Below are 4751 nucleotides of genomic sequence, written 5' to 3' on the forward strand. Positions count from 1 at the left end.
TTTTTAAAGGAGTTTGGTGTGATATGATATATATAATAGAGATGTAAAATTGTCTATGTCTATTGCAATATCTGACCTCACCTCATCCCACTCCCACACTCACGTCATTCACACATCCACTTATTTGAACTCACCTGTTGTGGCAGGCTCAAGTATCATATACATACAGTATGTTCAGTTGTGTCTTCTATAGTGAAAGTCTCCTCTGTAAACATGAACTCATCATGTGACTCCAACACTGCAAGCATCATTTGAATTTACCAGCTGCTGAATTCAACACCTTCTCATTCCACTCCCCAAAAGGAGTCATTCCTATGTTCCCAGGGTCCTATGCTCCCCAGATTTATATGGCACATAATGGGAACATGACAAATGTCCTATGTTCCCAGGGTCCTATGTTCCCCAGTTCTAGGGTTAGGGTTAGAGACCTTCAAAATCAAATAAAATGATAACAATTGGTTTTGTTGTGTTTATATAGCTGTTTTGAAGCCTTGTTCCAATAAAAAAAACTGGATAATATTTATGAAATATTTGAAATTTGACCCAAACACAATAGGAGGGTTAATGTGTGTTAACAGAATATTGAACTGGGGAACATAGGACCCTGGGAACTTAGGACCCTGGGAACATAGGACCTTGGGAACTTAGGACCCTGGGAACATAGGACCCTGGGAACATAGATACGCTCCCACTCAAAACAGCCTCCAAAACAAATGACACCAAGCTGTCTTCAGTCTAGACATGTCAAGGGAATTGTATGTTTCTAACAATCACAGCTCTCCACCTTCTGTTAAAGCTGTCAGGTGAATTGATGAGACAGAACTCATCCCCTTCAATTTGAGCCATTTCTCCAGTGTCAGGCTCAAAGTCCCACTATAGCAAGGAATGCTTGCTGGAAAAGATCCATCATCCCTAGTGCCACAGCTTCCTTTAACACATCAATAGAAATATAATTGAAGATTGGCACCAACTGGACTGCTGTACGTTGGACTTTTGTAATATATTACTTTTGTTTTTATTTTTTTATTTGTCTAGAAGCCAAAGACTTGTTCTAGTTTTATGTAAAAGTGGGCAATAGAGCTGGAGAGAAGTTGAATTTATTGTCATTTTATTTCGGCAGCCCAGCAGTCAAATCAATAGAGAATACATTTCATCACTGAAACTCAATATTGTCTTTTTTCATTTCAGTTTACATGATAGAAAACAAAAAAGGCCTCTCTGTCTAGACAATTTACTCACTGTAGTAAACAAAAAAGGCTTTTCCAACCCAACATTTATACTCCTATATAGAGTGCAACTGTTGAGTGCAGCCGCTGTCACTGAATGACGAATAGTCCGATCCTTCAAGATGACTAGCTGGGCAGCAATTCTGTATATCACACACTCCTTTACAGTGATGCTTTACCCTCAACACTGGCATAACCAATCTTTCACCTTCTGTGTCAATGCAGAGAATCAGCAGTTTACAGCAGTCAGTGGGCTTCACTTCACACGCACACACACACATGTAACCTAAATGTGGGCGTGCTTGATACTATTTGTTGCAGTGAATCTGAAGCAGAGATACAAGATCTGCATTGGAAATTCCATAATCAGTTACATGTGAATGAAAGCAGCACAATTAAACCATGTCTTAATGCCAAAGAAGTTATTTGAAGAGGGAGAAAATCAGAATTGGGCCACTTGCAGCTGTCACTCCTCAGAACGAGAACAGAGACGATGGAAGGCCTTCCTCACTCTGCAGAAGAATCTCCGCAACTTTTTAACAGGTCGGAACTCTGCAAGCGAAAAAACATGTTATGTTTATTAAATTCAGATGTAAAAATATTATGTAAAATTTTCGCAAACAGACTTCAGGACAATATCCCAGGGATAGTCACAAACGATCAGAACGGATGTTAGAAGAGTGCTAAATATTTTACATAGCCAAAAGGGGGCACCAGATACAGCTCCACTCTCCTTGGATGCTGAAAAGGCCTTTGATAGGATAGAATGGCTGTATCTTTTTGAAGTCCTAATATGTTTTGGATGTGGGGAAAACTTCTGTAAATGGGTAGAACTGCTTTATGCTAATCCCACTGCTTACGTACTGACAAACAACTTGGTATGTAACCCAATTAATATTCATAGAGGGTGTCGTCAAGGTTGACCGTTGTCCCCCCTGCTGTTTATTCTCGCTATCGAGCCTTTCGCAATAGCGGTAAGGGCGCATCCCGGCATTTCAGGTATAATCGTAGGAGAAGTGGAACATCGTATCGCTCTTTATGCGGATGATGTGATTCTATTTATCAGAAACCTGGAGAAATCCATTGACGAAATTTTAAAACTAATTAAAACTTTTGGTAAAGTATCTGGATATAAGATTAATCAGTCAAAATCTTCAATTCTATTACTTAACTCGGAAGAAAGAGACAACCCGTATCCCCCAAGCGTCTAACTTTAATATAACAAACTGCTTTACATACCTAGGCATACAAATTGTACCTAATGTAGAGGAAGTGGTGAGGAGGAATTACGATTCTGTCATGGACTCTGTAACCAATTCAACTGATATTTGGATGCCCTTGCCAATTTCATTAATTGGTAGAATTAATGCTCTAAAAATGAATATACTATCTAAGCTACTTTACTTGTTTCAAAACCTCCCTTTGCCACCCCCATCAAACTTATTTCTAAAATTGAGGAAGTTATTTTCCAAATTTATATGGAACAACAGGCTCCGTTTATCACTATTATACCTACCCTATGAAAGAGGGGGGCTCCAGTGCCCTAATCCTCTTTGGTACTACTGGGCTGCTCAGCTGATACTATAATGTTCAATTAAACAGGAAGTATTTCAAAAGATATGGGGCTCTTTTTACATTTTATTGAACATAGGGACTTGGGGAATTTCTTAGCTGAGCCAGACAAACAGTGTATTTGTTTGTTTGCATTCCTTGTGCGTATCACTCTGACTGTGCCTTTCGAGGACTATGCTTGATGTTGCAGATGTGTGTGTGTGTGTGTGTGTGTGTGTGTGCTCAGTGTAGGTGTATGGATGTGCTATTTGTATTGTTTTTTGCTTTTTCCCTTGTCTCCAGATGTGCAATGTTTTTGTGCTGTGCATTATTTTTTGTTATTATTGAAAAAATCAATAAACATATGGGGAAAAATGCATATAAATGAAGAAAAAAAAACATTAGAGGTGATGACCGAGATTCTGATAACAGCCAAGCCAAATATTATCAGTATTGTGCAACAAGCAAAGGCTTCCCACGTCTTGAACACTGTTTTCTGCATTTTGATTTAATTGAAGACTTATTTCAAACTCTGCCTTTACACAAAGCAGTCAGACTGCCAAACTGACAGCACAGACTACAGTGTGATCACTCACATCATCAAATGCTGATGAATGTGACGACAGAGTCAAACTCAAGTCTGGATTTTTCCACTAATAGACATTGATACTTATTGATGAGAGAGAGAGAGAGAGAGAGAGAGAGAGAGAGAGAGAGATCAAGATCAAGAAGAAAAGTATTCACACTTGCGCTAATGTGCGTTCACGCGCTACACAGTGACGTAATGACCCTTCTCTCTCTCTCTCTCTCTCTCTCTCTCTCTCTCTCTCTCTCTCTCTCTCTCTCTCTCTCTCTGATTTAGTTTCCCTTTCATTTATCGGTGTGGCGCAGATTATTTTCAGCACCTAAAGGTATTGTAAGCAGCAGTTTACATGACAGTTTAATGTATTTTACTTTACTGACTCTATCCAGCAGATGTTTTATGTGACTGTTACCGCCTACCGTTAGCTTATTTAGACTAACGTTAGAACAAGAGGAAATCTACAGATCAGCCGTTAAAGGTTTGTCTGTCTGCTGAAGCTTCCCGTGGTTGACTAGCGGCTAACGCCATTTTATAGAGGAAGGGAGAAAGCTTGTGTACTTGACAAAACTCAAGTCTGTATTTTTTCCGCCATTTACATCATTACATTTCTAGAGCATTTCTATAACTTTCTAATTTAACGTTGGATAGTGCCATACTATCCAACATTTGTTCTCTTTGTGGCCATGAAGCACATTGTTTTATTTGTGACTTTTAGTGGAAGCCTGATAAACTCTAGTTAGGTTGTAATCTCAATTCATTGCATTGGTGAAATCTGCAGGAAGTGTCAGAACTAGTGTGAAAGCTCAGATACATGTTGTGTTTCTGTTGATACAGTGTGTACAAAACACTACAACCTCCACAAAACTGAGGTTCACTGCCTTTCACACTGAAACCTTTTGAACCTTTAAAGTCTCAGTTGTCCTCAAGGCTTAAAAATCCTTCTGTCTGTATAAACCTGCTCAGTTCATTTGTTGGAAAGAGCAGGTCTTCATAGTGTTTTGAACATTCATACATTCAACTGACGGTTTGATAAATAATATAATACTGGGTTCATGGTTTGACATTGTCCCGATATTTTGAGCAAAATCTGAATGAAGACAATTATGAGTGAAAAAAAAAATCATTTTTTATTTCTGAGGGAAAACAAAAGTGCAAACCATAAGCAGGGTGACTACAAATTAAAGAGTAAAATTCAAAAGATTTTAAGAGCTTTTAAAGCCAGTTGAGAAAGTTCAGTGCATTGTATATTTGGCATTTTACAGTCAGGAGTGATCACAACAGCTGAAGTGATATATCCTGTAATGGAAACCTTGTTGTAATGAATGAGTCCAGCTAACAGCATGTTGGGTGTGTTTGTGTAAAGGTGTTGGCTCTACTATGAGCCAGTCTGA

This window comes from Centroberyx affinis, unplaced genomic scaffold (genome assembly GCF_046629955.1).
Source record: "Centroberyx affinis isolate AG114_WGS23_722 - 3 ecotype Tasmania unplaced genomic scaffold, CSIRO-AGI_Caff_v1 ptg001624l_1, whole genome shotgun sequence".
NCBI classification, from domain to species: Eukaryota; Metazoa; Chordata; class Actinopteri; order Beryciformes; family Berycidae; genus Centroberyx; species Centroberyx affinis.